This window comes from Cetorhinus maximus, chromosome 17 (assembly GCF_964194155.1).
Source record: "Cetorhinus maximus chromosome 17, sCetMax3.hap1.1, whole genome shotgun sequence".
Classification (NCBI taxonomy): domain Eukaryota; kingdom Metazoa; phylum Chordata; class Chondrichthyes; order Lamniformes; family Cetorhinidae; genus Cetorhinus; species Cetorhinus maximus.
The window spans coordinates 16,093,198-16,108,043 of record NC_135895.1 but is presented as its reverse complement, the minus strand read 5'-3'; positions in this window follow the sequence as shown (position 1 = coordinate 16,108,043).

Sequence of the window (14,846 nt, the reverse complement as noted above, 5' to 3'; positions counted from 1 at the left end):
ATCTAAGCCCCACTCCCACTCCAGGCCCCGTTCCTGTTCCAGGGCCTGATAGAGCGGCGTAGTGCGCTGCTTGTTGGACAAGCCTATTTAGAGTCAAATCCCACATCAGAGAGTTGAGCACAGAACCTAAACTGACTCTCCTCGCAATACTGAGTGAATGCTACACCGTCGGAGTTGCAGACCTGCCACATCCAGTCATGAATGGTGGTGGATAATTAAACAACTAACTGGGGGAGGAGGCTCCACAAATATCCCCATCCTCAATGATGGGGGAGCCCAGCACATCAGTGCAAACAATAAGTTTGAAGCATTTGCAACAATCTTCAGCCAGAAGTGACGAGTGGATGATCCATCTCAGTCTTTTCCTGAGGTCCCCAGCATCACAGATGCCAGTCTTCAGGCAATTTGATTCACTTGACGTGATATCAAGAAATGGCTGAAGGTTTGTGCTGATAAGTGACAAGTAACATTCGCACCACATAAGTGCCAGTCAATGACCACCTCCAACAAGAGAGAATCTGACCATTACCCCTTGATGTTCAATGGCATTACCATCACTGAATCCCCCACTATCAACATCCTGGGGGTTACCATTGACCAGAAACTGAACTGGACTAGCCATATAAATATGATGGCTATAAGAGCAGGTCAGAGGCTAGATCCTTTGGTGAGTAACTCACCTCCTGACTTCCCAAAGCCTGTCCACTGTCTATAAGGCACAAGTCAGGAGTGTGATGGAATACTCTCCACTTGCCTGGATGGGTGTGGCTCCAACAGCACTCAAGAAGCTTGACACCATCCAGGACAAAGCAACCCGCTTGATTGGCACCCCTTCCACTATTCCATTACCTTAATATTCACTCCCTCCACCATCGACACACAGTAGCAGCAGTGTGTACCATCTACAAGTTGCACTGCAGCAACTCACCAAGGTTCACTCAACAGCACCTTCCAAACCCATTACCTCTACCATCTAGAAGGGCAAGGGCAGCAGATGCATTTGAACACCACCTCCTGGAAGCTCCCCCCGCCAAGCCACTCACCATCCTAGCTCGGAACTATATTGCTGCTGCTTCACTGTTGCTGGATCAAAATCTTGGAACTCTTTTCCTCACGGCACTGTGGGTGTTCCTATAACACAGGGACTGCAGCAGTTCAAGAAGTTGGCTCACCATAACCTTCTCAAGGGCAATTAGGGGCGGGCAATAAATTCTTGCCTAGCCAGCGACGCCCACATCCCAAGAAAGAATTTAAAATTCAAATGATTCCAGTGTCTTATTTTAAATGTTTTCTTTCTCCAAAGTCAGTGATAATAGAGAAAGTAGTACTTAAAAGTAGTTTTAACCTACTCAATGTGTTTAACAATTAAAGCACTTTGCGGATGAGGTGATTTCTGCCTCTTCATTTTCAGAATGAAAATTGTCAATGTGAACACAAGGAATGCATTTACCATTTCATTAGAAATGGTAAAGATCATTCCTGTGAACATATTACTGTCATCACAAAAAATGCCATCCATTATGGTTTGTGTATCGTAGCGGTCTGCATGGGGGTTTGGAGGATTGTCTATTCTTCCAAAGTATGCTGCTCAAGTCTGTAGTTTCTCAAGCCTATTCCTCTTTATTTACAGCAAATATTTACATTTGGACCTCTACACAAGGTTGGAGCTTCTCCTCCTTCCAAACCTCTCAGTCATGTGATCTGACATCATTACTACATCAGTATCATGTATGCTTCTGATGTTAACCCTTTATTCTACATCTTCCCCCCCCCAAACCATTATCCCTGTTATTTTTACATCCTCCTACATCTCCCCCTAAAGTCTCAGACTTCACATGGTTAGTATCTGAAGCGCTTTGACCCAATCTCCCTGATCTCATTCTTCAGAGGTTGAGGGTAGTCCATATGCTCCCTTCTGCTGGTCTGAGTGATCTTCTCCTGGGTGGCTGAACAGCTTGTAGTAAGTCTTTCTTCTTTTCCATCAGCATCGGAGTAGTAAGCCCACGTTTCAATTGGCTTTCTCTCCAAGGATATTAAGGCTCTGCGGTTTCTCCTTACAACACCCTGGCCTGTCTCAATCCTGTATGACCTTGGTTGCTGTTGTAGGGTGGCCAAGTTGTGTTATTAATGATAGAGTTGATCTGCAGACATTTCTTGGGTGGAAACATAAAGTTTATGTAAAATATACTCAGCAGCAAGCATATGTGTGCTTTCAACTCCAACTCTATCTCTACACTGACTGCTGAGGTAGCCCACGCTACTCTCCTGTTGGTTACTACAGATCATGTGATCTCCCTTAATTAGCATTATTCTTAAAGGTACACTGCGCACTAATAAAACCATAATTACTACATTCCTCCCCCTTTAACTCAGCTATATGTATTATATTTACAAGCACCCATTTTTCAAGACAAAATAATATTTACACTGGGTAAGGAATTTACAAGTTCAGTCTTTCAGGTGGTTTCCTGGTACGTATGGAATGTCGCAGCTCCACAACTTCAGATTCTTTGTCAGGAACCTCCTTTTCCAGAGTTGCCTGAACATCTGGTGCTTCGGTGGGCACCTGCAGTTCTGCATCCTCAACTCTAACAGGAACATCAGACATGTCAGTCCTGGGTTGAGTATCCTCAACAGGAAACGCAGGCCCAGTCATGATCACGGGTGGAACCATATCTTGGCGATTTGTCTCTCTCTTCCTTAAATGGTCCACATATTTATGGATGATCCGGCCTTCCATCTCCACGCGGTAAGATAGAGGTCCAGTCACCACACTTCTTTAACCTGGTAACCACTTTGGTCCTTTCCCGAAATTTTTCTCACAAAATTATACCGGCTCTCCCACAGTAAATTTCCTCTTGCGACTATGCCAGTCGTGTCTAGTTTTCTGGTTTCCCTGACTCCTTTCCACCTTCCTCTCTAAATTCGGCATTATTAAGCTCAATCACTCCTGAGATGGCGTTTCAACAATAACTCTGCAGGTGTGACACCTGTTGTTGTGTGAGGGGTGGTCCTGTAATGAAAATGAGACCGTGCTAGCTTGCTTGCCAAGGAATCACCAGTTAGCTTTTTCATGCCTGTCTTGGACGTTTGACTCGCCCTTTCGACCAGTCCTTCTGAGGAAGGGTGGTACGGTGCACTTTTCACATGAGTGATACTGTTGAGACTGATAAACCGTTGGAACTCAGCACTCGTAACTGCCGTGCCATTATTGGAAATGACTACTTCTGGTAGTCCGTGAATGGCAAAACCCTGACGTAGTTTCTCAATTGTAGTGGCCGACATTCGTGACTTCACCTCTTGTACGTCCAACCATCTTGAATGGGCATCGACAATGAGCAGAAACATTGTTCCCAGAAATGGTCCAACGTAAGTCAATGTGTAACCGCACCCAGGGTCTACCTGGCCACTCCCATGGGTCTAATGGAGCTGTCGCTGGCAACTTTTGCAGTTGTTGACATTGCACACAGTGCTTTACTGGCCTCTCTATTTCGCCATCCATCCCTGTCCGCCATAGATAGTTGCGTGCTATGGCCTTCATTCAGGAAGCTCCTGGATGGGAGTTCAATTAAAAATGGCTCCCTTCCCCTTGGAGGAACCATCACTCATGCTCTCCATAATAAAGTGCCATCCTGGCTGCTTATTTCATGTCTTCTGTTGAAGTACAGTTTCATTTCATCAGATACGGGCTCCTGTGACCAACCATGTAGCACTTGTTCTCATACCTGAGATAGGACTAGGTCCTGACCTGTTCAGTCTCTGATCTGTCGAGCACATACCGGTGAGGAATCTAAGAAACCTAACAGTAAAACAAGTTCCTGTGGAACTGGGACGTGTTCATCATTTTCTTGTAAAGGCAAATGACCAAGGACATCAGCATTTGCGATTTGATTGCCAGGCCTGTGTATGAAGGTGTATTTGTATGCTGCCAGAATTAAAGCCATCATTGTATTCTTGTTGAGGCTATGGGTGGTATAGCCTTGTCCTAAACAATCCTAGCAATGGTTTGTGGTCTGAAATGATTGTAAAATGGCAGCCATGTACATACTGATGAAATTTCTTGACACAAAAGATGATGGACAGGCCTTCGTTTTCTATCTGTGAATATCCTTTTTCTGCTGTGGTGAGCGTTCTTGCTATGTAACCTATTGGCTGTTCCGTGCTGTCATCCATCCAATGAGAGAGCACTACTCCCATTCCGTAGGAAGATGCATCACATGTCAGCACCAAGTCTTTCATCTGGCCATAATGCACTAATAGATTGGACGAGTGCAACAATTTTTTCACCTTTATGAAAACTTCTTTCTGGGGCACCTCCCAAGACCAACGTTGGTTCTTTTTGAGCAGAGAATGCAGGGGGGCCAACACGGTAGACAAATTGGGTAAGAACTGCCCATAATAGTTGATCATTCCTAGGAATGCTTTGAGCTCTGAGGCATTCTTTGGTGCAGGTGCCTCTCTTACGGCTCTCACTTTCTCCTCAACCTGGGAGGCCCTGTGAATCCACCAGTGACCCAAATAGATTACCTCCCTTGCCTGGAAAGTGCACTTTTCATTTTTTTAGCGCAGACTTTAATCTTGGCCTTCTTTTTGACTTCACTGTTGGTCAGATTTCTCTCAGATGCCAGCTCAACTTGTTCGAGCTCAGTGGCTGAGTCTCCCAAAATTTCATTATCTGTCTGCTTCTTGGAAAATTCTGTGACTTTTGCTTCCAAAGTTTGGCTTCATTTAGCTGATTCTTGAGCTCTTCCGTCTCTTTTTTGTATTTGTTTGCTGCCTCCTGGGAAATTGAACATTGTTGCGTCTTCTCTGCCAACTCATCCTTCAGTTTGTTCACAGAGGTTCTGAATTCTTTCTGATTCTCTTCATACTTTTCCAGAGGTATAAACTTTGACCTGAGGGAATTTTGTAGTGTGTGAAGTTCTTTCAATAGGTTTTCTTTTTCCCTTCGAAGGTTGCTCACCTCGTCTCGAACTCTGCCATCAAGCAGGTTCTCTTTGAGTTCCTTCTGCTTTTCTTCCAGGTTTTGGCTTAAGGCAGCCTATGTTTCTTCAGGTTGTTGAGTCCTTACACACTCCTTTTTCAAAACAGTAACGCTTCCAGCTTCCTCTTGGAATCTCAGTGGCCAATCAAGGTTGATTTCCCTTAGCTAATCCCGCCCTAGAAGGCTTGGTCCTCTGCCACTCAATACTAACATTGGTAGCTTTGCCGATTGGCTTCCATAATGGACAGTTACTCTGCTCATGCCTTTTACTTGAATGTCTTCACCCGCATATATTTTTAGCTTGGCATCTGTTTTTCTGAACTTAACTGATGTTCACCATTATTCAAATATCTGAAGGTATGTTCCCCAATTACTGTAGTGGAAGCTCCCATGTCCACTTCCATTCTAACAGGTTTGCCATTTACTTTCGCTGTGACAAATATTGGTTCTGTCCTTCCAACTTTCAGATTAAACATCAAGTAAATGTCAGAATTTGTTGTTTCAGGCTCTCCAGCATTGTAGGTTTCATTGGGCTTCTTCATTGGTTAACAAGTCTGCTTGAATCTTTCCTTGCATTGCCTCATTATATGTCCATCTCTGAGGCAATAGTAGCATTCGGTTTTTTAAAATTATCAAACGTTAAAAGACTGCTTGTTTCCTCTCTTAAAATTATTCTTCAATTTCGCTGCTAAGTTATTTTTCTTTATTCTTCAGCTGGCGGGGGCTGTTTCCCGCTTCTCGGCGAAGTGTTGCATTTTCGCGCCACTTTCGGTTGAGGTTTCCCGCCCGAAGTGGAGGGCGGTGCCATTTTGTGCACCCTGTATTACTTTTGAATCTCTTACCGTGCTTTCCATGGCCAGCACTATCTCTAGCGCCTTCTTGAAATTCAGATTCACCTCGGACAATAATCTTTTCTGAATAGAGTCCTCTTTCACACCACACACTAAACGAGTGTGCCGTTAGAGTCATACCAAACTCACCATGTCCCATTAGCTGCTTCAAATTTGCCACGTAGCATACAATTGTCTTAACCGGGGCTCTATTTCATGAATTAAATCTGAACCTCTGCATCGTGACTGAGGGCTTTGGATGAGAGTGACCCTTCACGAAGTCCACCAATTCATCGAAATTCTTCGAATCTGGGGCACTGGGTGCCAACAAACTTTGAATCAGACTGTAGGTTTTGCTCCCACAAGTACTCAAGAGGATCGCTCGCCTCTTCTCTTACCCCGTAATCTCGTTTGCTTGAAAAAAGAACATGAGGAGTTCTATGTATTGTGACCAAATGTCTATGGCTCATTCAAAAGGATCAATTCTCCCAAATTGTGGCATTTTGAGAGGGGATAACTTCTTCAATTCTAACGGCGCTTGCTACTTACAGTCACTGGGCGAGGTACAGTGCCAATTTCTTTTTAACTTGATTTCTTCTGTTCAATCCTGCTTTATCCTCATTGCCAGATTGTTGTAGGGTGGCCGAGTTATGCTATTAATGATAGAGTTGATCTGCAGACATTTCTTGGGTGGAAACTTTAAGCTTATTTACAATATACTCAGCAGCAACTATATGTGAGCTTCAACTCCAATTCTATCTCAACACTGACTGCTGAGGTAGCCCATGCTACTCTTCTATTGGTTACTACAGATCATGTGATCTTCCTTAACATGTATTATTCTTAAAGGTACATTGCACACTAAATAAAACCATAATTAGTACAGTTGTGGAGTTTTGTCAATGATTGTGCCTTCCCTCCGTTGGTCTCAGACCCATACTCTCTCTCCAGGCTTCAGCACTAATAACTCGCATGCTCTTTGCCTGTGATTAAAGTTCCGAGCCTGGCTACGTCTTTGTTCTTCCTCACGCTGTTTGACCCTCTTGTGGTCGTTCATGGTGATATTGGGTTTAAGTTTTTGTTCTTGGCTGCTTATGGCACAAGTAAGATGGTTAGAAATCATTTCTTCTATAGAGCGAGTAATGTCTGGTCACCAAGCTGATTGCTGCGCTCTCACATGACATTTTGCTATCTGTAGATGACCTTGGTGAAGTCTTTGAAGAATATCAAGCTTAATTGTTCTCAGTATGACTATTGCCTCATTGAAGACTGCTAAGTTGTCAATGAGAGTGAGGTGCTTGCGCTGTTCAAAGTACTGCTGCAGTATTGGATTAATGGAGATATAGTCTGGCCATGCTTCCAGACAATATTCTTAGACTTGGAGACATTCTTCATCTTGTTCCTGGGCTTGTTTTATTTCCTGCAACGTTTTTTTGCAGTGGCTGGTAAGTAATCGCTGCTGAGTGATTAAGGGTGTATATGATTCAACCTCCTCAATAAAGTGTATCTCCTCTTATTTGGTTCCTTGTGATGGTATTTGCTATTGTTTGATACTTCCCTTGCACATACTCTGTGATGGAATCATATCTCATCAACTTTAGCCTGAACCGTTGGATTCTAGGTGGCGTCTTCACAATTTCTTTCATGTTCAGAAGGGCGACTAGTGGTTAATGGTCTGTTTGGATTTTGAAACGCAATCCCATAATATAGTCAGAAAAGTTTTCACGGGCCCACATTGCTGCTAACATTTCTTTTCCCATCATGCCCTTTCGTTATTCAGTTTCTGTTAGTGACCTAGAGGCATAGTAGACTGGACTACCCCTGCCGTCTCTCTGCACTTTAAATAAAACTGCCCCAGACCTGTAGTCAATGCATTTGCTGCTTTATGGTCAGTAATTCTAGGTCGTAATGTGCCAAAGCTTCAGAAAGGATTAGAGGTTGTTTAAACCTTTTGAAAGTATTTTGCTGGCCCACATTCCAGCACTAATGTTGACCCTGCCTCAACAGCTGTCTCAACAGCTCATTGACTTCTACTAAATTTGGTCGGAACTTGCCCGCTTTGTTGACCATCCAGAGGAATCTTTGAAGTTCAGTTATATTCCTGGGTTGTGGAAATTCTCGGATTATTTTCTTTTTTTATGGATTAATTGTGATTCCAGTGGTTCATACCATGTGACCAAGAAACTTGACCATGGGTTTGGTGAACTCACATTTTTCATTCTATGTTAGACCTGCATCCTGTAAGACTCTCAGGACTGCTCTGACTCTGTGATCATGCTCTTCTCTTGTGGAGCCATGTATAAGTATGTGGTCCATATGGAATATCACTCTTCCATCCCTTCTGGGGTTTGAGGCATTGTTCTCTGGAAAATTTCTGGAACAGACACTGTTCCAAAGGGAAATTTATTGAAACAATAATGACCGAATAACATTACAAATGTGGTCAGCAATCTGACTTCTTTGCCAGAAGCAACTGTCAAAGTCCACTGCTCACATCCAGTCTGGTAACTAAAGTACTCTTGATTGGTTTGCCAAGACTCTCATCCACTGAGGCCATTAAGTGGACCTCACGTTCAACTGATTTGTTCAGTTGAGTTAAATCCACATAGATTCTTATAGAGCCGTTTGGCTTTGGAGCCATAACCATTCCTGAACGTTATTTTGTTGCCATGGTGACCAGTGAGATAGCCCCTTACAGAATGCAGGCCTAACATTGAATGACGTTGGCATGCCTTCCCCCTTTTGGTGGGGTTAGGCTTTGGTGCATTTCTCTCTTATGGCCCACAAACGGAATGGTCTCACTCGATCTTCTCCATGAGACCTCTCCTTGCCCACAAACAAATAGCTAATTCTGTTTACCTTGCAATCTGCACTGCTTTTACTGGTGTTAAATCCTCTCTTGTCTGTAAGAGATCTGATAATGCTTCATCCGGGACCCTGACTATGAGTCTGTCAGGAATCAGCTCATCCTCTAAGATTCCGTAATCGCAGTTCCTTGTCAGCCCATAGACATGGCTAATGAACAAATCCATGCTTTCGTCTGATCTTTGCCTTCTTTTATTAAATTTAGCCCTCTCAATTAATTCAGTGCCCATCAGAATTTAATAAGAGTTGAAAGCTTGCAGGACTTATCAACCTCCTGCTTTGCTATCATGTCATCAATGATAGATCCTACTGCATAAAGTAGTGTGCTGACCTGATCTTTCTGCTCTTTTTTGTGTAATCCTGAAGCAGTTTTGTACCTTGTGAACCTTTTTCTCCAAGTTTCCCAGTTATGGGCCTGCTGTGAGTCTCCTGCACTCTGAAATGGTTCTGGAAGTGGTACCGTGGATTCCGTGCTTCAGCTGAACCCTGGAATTGTTTCTGCTTTTCATTGCTGCTTGCTGCTTTGGGCCTGTGCTCACTGCTGTCTGGTCTCGGGGTCTGTATCTTGACTTGTATCTATTGCTCACGTGATGTTCTGACGTCTTGGTGGTTCTTTATTTTCTTTTGTCCTTCCTTTGAGGATCTCATTTCTTGCCAGCCCTAATCTTTTTAAGGTTTGCTGAGTCTTTTACTTGCTGCCACCATGTTTCGTTTCGTGGTCGGGGTCTAAACAGGGGTTTTGGGGATTATCTATTCTTCCAAATTATGTTACTCAAGTCTGTAGTTTCTCAAAACCATTACCTTTTATTTATAGCAAGTAGTAATACATTTGGACCTCTACATGAGGTTGGAGCTTATTTTCCTTCTAGATCTCTCTTACATCTCAGTCATGTGATTCAACATCATTATTACATCAGCATCAAGTATGCTTCTGATGTTAACCCTTTACTCTATACATTATGGCCATAAAAAACAGTGCATTTTAGTTTACAAGGTATGCATGGATGAGGAAGTCAATAAAGCTCCACCCAGAGAGACCTAGCATTTCCCTCATTGTAGCATCTAGTTGGTTCCTAAACGATTCCAGGGTTCTTGCCTCCACTGCTTTATCTGGAAGTTTACTCTACACATTGGGCTCAATTTTAACCCTTTTCCATCCACCCCAACTGGTGGAAACTGGATGGGTCAGGGGAGTCAGTTATTGCCTGTGATCCCTTCTCGCCGGATGGGGATAATAACCTGGTTTTTATGAGTAGATCTGCCCGATCAAAGCTGACAGGAAGCTGTTTTGGCATGCAGCTGATCATGTCATTGGAATTTTAGCTGGAGACCCAATTGAGGCAAACCAGGATGGCTTCCCCATCAGGCCAGACTTGTTGGGTGGGGGTTCAGGGCCCAGGAGATAACGGAAGTTATTTTAGGTCTTGTTTTTAGATATTCTTGTGGACCAGGAAGAGTAGGAATTCCTCCTTTACCACGATCCCTCCGTCATACCTAGATCACCATTAAGATTGGCCAGGCTTCTGCATCCGCAGACTCCCTGGACTTCTGGGTTCACCAATCACTTGGAGCTCGCACTCACTGTACCTGCACCACACCTCACTCCTACTTTTAAGAGTAGGGTCTTTATGTGGTGAAGTTTGGTATCAGTCTGAAAGTTATCTTTGTGTACAAAATCATGAAGGGTTCAGATAGAGTGAATAAAGAGGAACTGTTTCCAATGGCTGATGGGTCAATAACCAGAGACCACAGGTTTGAAGTGACTGGCATATGTACTAGAGGCTGCATCAGGAAAATCCTTTGTATACAACGAGGTTAGGATTTGGAATATAGTGACAGATTCAATCATAGCTGCAAAAGGGAATCGAGTAAATACTTGAGGGAGAAATAGAATTGCAGGGGTATGGGGAAAGAGCTGGAGAGCAGAACCAACCGGATTGGCCTTCAGGAAGAGCTGGCATAGACCCGATAGAATAGTTACAGCATAGAAAGAGGCCATTCAGCCCATTGTGTCCATGCAGCCCATTGTGTCCATGCCAGCTCTCTGTAAGAGCAAAGCACCTAGCGCACACTCCTGCCCCATTTCCCCCTGGCCCTGCAAATCTTTCCTCTTCAGATAATGATCCAATTCTCTTTGGAAAGCCACGACTGAATCCACCTCCATCAAACTCCCAGGCAGTGCATTCCAGATCCTAACTACTCATTGTGTAAAGAGATTATTCCTCATGTTGTTGGGGTTCTGTTCTTTATGATGTCATGAACCCTATTTTTACTCCTAACGTTACAAAAATAGTTTTGTAATCTTTGCATTGAAAATGTAATTCTTATAAAAGTTCTGCTGGGACCAAGTATTCATTTTGAATTGTCTCTTTATGGTCACTTTTCATTACTGGCAGCAATTGAGATATTCAATAATTCATGGAAAGAGTAGGTCTAATGATTGCGAGCTATCCATGCATAATAGTTGTGTGTGGGCCTGTGCTCTGTCGATGGTTCCTCTAACCTCACTTGTCTGTTTGCACGATGTCCAAATTCGCGTGCAGTTTCAGAAACGAAGGAAATGGGAAGCTGATGGGGCTAATAAGAATTTTGATCAGATGATGGCATTTCATTTCAAATTTGAACAGAAAAATAGATCCAAAAGATGGCTATGCTAGATTTTGGTACCCAGGGTTCAGCTTTTGCAAAAAGGCTAAAGGCAAATGAAGGAGTTAATACAGAAGCATAGGAAGATCCAACAACTGAAACTTAGGAACACAGACTTGTAGGGATGCTCTATTTGATGATTTATTGTAGTGCATTTCGGAATATGATGATAGACAATACACTGAGTTAAACAAAGCTAATTACTGGTGAGAATTGAATCCATACTTAATAATTGAATGTAGGAAGAAGGGTGCAATAGAATGAATGTTTTTTTCCCCCCCAAACCAATCTATCAGTCACGATTAACACTGACGATCATAACACCAAAAGTTTCTCGTGTTGGTCAAACTGGTAATGAGCAGTCGCGAAATCTCCGTGCTTCACTCAGACACAGTTAAAAGAAAACATTATGAAATGATTAAGGCTGCAATTAATCTGGTTAATGACACTACAGCGTCTCGTGAGAGCCAGAAATGCAGGGCACCTAGCCATTCTGAGACATTTACTTGATATTGTAACCTGCTTGAAGTGCTGTTCTAAGCGGGCTAGCCAATGCACCACTGGCTTGGCACTCAAAATGCAAATCAGCGACAAAGCTGACTAATAATGAGAGCAAATTCTAGCAGCAAGGGAAAAAATGCATACATTACGAAAAGATCTGAACGACTGGTGAGGAATCCAGCAGGCACCCCGATGTCCTCAATTAGGGCGAGTGACATTCACAGTATATGTTACTTTAATAAAGCCCTCACTATGTATTCAAAAGCACACGATTCTAACACTGTTAACATTTTAATGTACTGGGCGTGCCTGGTAACACTAATTGCCTGGTGATTTGGTGGGCTGCTGAATCTCTTTGATGCCCCCTGCTCTAAATCGAAATCTGAGCTCCAGTTTAGGAGTACAACATCAAAAACATATTAAGAGATATTTACCGAACTGTACAAGTATGCTCGTCTGGTGCAAAAATACTTCTTTGCTCCTGAACCTCACAGGCGAGGCTAACAGCCTGTTTAATGAATTTTAAAGCACACCCACATCTGTGCAACTTTTCTTCAGCGGAGAATATTTTGGAAGGTATCGGAAGTTTTTGTGAATCCCACATTTTGTGCATTGCAAAGGCAACGAGTCACCAGTGGCTGCAGACAGTTTGTCAATAAATAGGGATTAATTCATTTGCATGATACGCATTGTAGCATAAATGTAATTAACGATACTAGGAAAGTTAGGGGAAAATATTAAAAGTCAATGCGGCTTAGATTGTTTGATCTTGTTGCTTAAAGATTATAGAATGTAGAACCTCAAACTGAGTATGGCTGAGGCAATATTAATACCAAGTGCCCGGACAATTGAAGCATGCAGGGCTGGCATCAGTAGATTTCTATTGGGTTAGGGTAACAAGAGATACAAAGCTAAGGCAGGTAAATGCAGTTGAGGTACAGATCAGTCATGGTTTAATTGAATGGCAGGGGTTAATACCTAATGTTCCTACATTCCATTTGACCCAAATTGAAATAAGGATCTCCTGCGATAAGTCTAAATTAAGTCCTCCAGCAACACAGGAATGCATCATCTATCTGATCTGCAGCCTTTCTTGGGTACATTCAACCCACCACCAGCATTTGTCGTAAGAGATTCAAGTCATTTTATCAAGGGACAGGACACAACACAATCAAGTGATGCACATTGGACAGATGATCAGAATAATCACTGAAGGATGAGGCTAGAGATTGAAAGCGAATCAAAGTGCCTTGAGGACATGCTTTCTGATAGTACCTGGGAATAATGTAGCAGCCCCAGCATTCATCTCCACTTCATCATCAGGTCTTAAACACAATCCACAACACCCTCGGCTGTCCATCTGCACCGTATCCAAGTGTTGAGAGCAGGTACCTGCTGTTTTTCACACATAGGCAAATCTTGGATCAAAAGAACTGAAGAAGAGGTCACTCAGTTTGCGTAATTTTTCTTAAAAGTTTTTATGCTGACCCAGAGCAAACTAGGAAGATAGCCCACATTTCCAGATTAGGTTGCATTTCACCCAGGCATAGTCTCTCCCACATTTTAGTGCCAAAACTTTTCCCTAGTCAGGATGTGTCCAGTTGCTTGATGCCACTGAAGGGAGATGGGGTCTAGAATGGAAGAGAATTGGGTCTTAAACAGCAGGATGATCTCAGAGGCACTCCAGGTGACTTTGTAAACCGTCTCAAAGTGAAATACTGCAAATTTTACATACAACCATACGAATTAGGAGCAGGAGTAGGCCTTTCGGCCCCTCACGCCTGCTCCGCCATTTGATAAGACCATGGCTGATCTGATTGTGGCCTCAACTCCACATGCTACCTACCCCTAATAACCTTTGACTCACTTGTTAGAATCCATCTACCTCTGCCTTAAAATTATTCAATGACCCTGCCTCCAAAACTCTCTGGGGAAGAGAGTTCCAAAGATTCACAACCCTCTGAGAGAGAGAATTTCTTCTCATCTCTACCTTAAATGGGACACGCCTTATTTTAAAACTGTGTCCCCTAGTTCTAGTCTCTCCCTCAAGAGGAAACATCCTTTCAGCCTCCACCATGTCAAGTCCACTCAGGACCTTATGTGTTTCAATAGGATCACCTGTCAATCTTCTAAACTCCAGTGGATACAAACCCAGCCCATCCAACCTTTCCTCATAAGATAACCCCACCCCGCCCCATCCTAGGTATCAGTCGAGTGAACCTTCTCTGAACTGCTTCGAATGCCTTTATATCCTTTCTTAAATAAGGAGACCAAAACTGTACATTGTACTCCAGAAGCAGTCTCACCAACACCCTCTAAAACCGTTGCAAAACATCCCAACTTTTAAATTCCATTCCCCTTGCAATTAACAACAACATTCCACTTACCTTCCTAATCACTTGCTGTACCTGTACACTAACTTTTCCTGATTCATGTACCAGGACACCCAGATCCCTCTGTAATCTCTCTTCATTTAAACAAGATGCCGCTTTTCTCTTCTTCCTGCCAGAGTGGACAAGTTCACGTTTTCCCACGTTATACCCCATCTACCAATTTTTTGCCCACTCACTTCACCTTTCTGTGACCCTTAGCAGACTCCTTATGTCCTCTTCACAATTTACTTTCCTACCTATCATTGTGTTAACAGCTAATTTAACAACCATACATTTGGTCCCTTCATCCAAGACATAAATTGATATAAATTGTAAATAGTTGAGGACCCAGCACTGATTCCTGTGGCCACTCCACTTGTCACATCTTGACGACCCTTAAATGATCCATTTATGTCTCTGTTTCCTGTTAGCGAACCAATCTTCTATCCATGCTAATATGATACCCCCTACACCATGAGCTCTTATTTTGGGCTGTAATCTTTGATGTGGCACCTTTTCAAATGCCTTCTGGAAATCTAAGTACATTACATCCACATGTTCTCCTTTATCCACATTGCTTGTTACTCTCTCAAAGAACTCCAATAAATTAGTCAACCATGATTTCCCTTTCACAAAACCATGTTGACT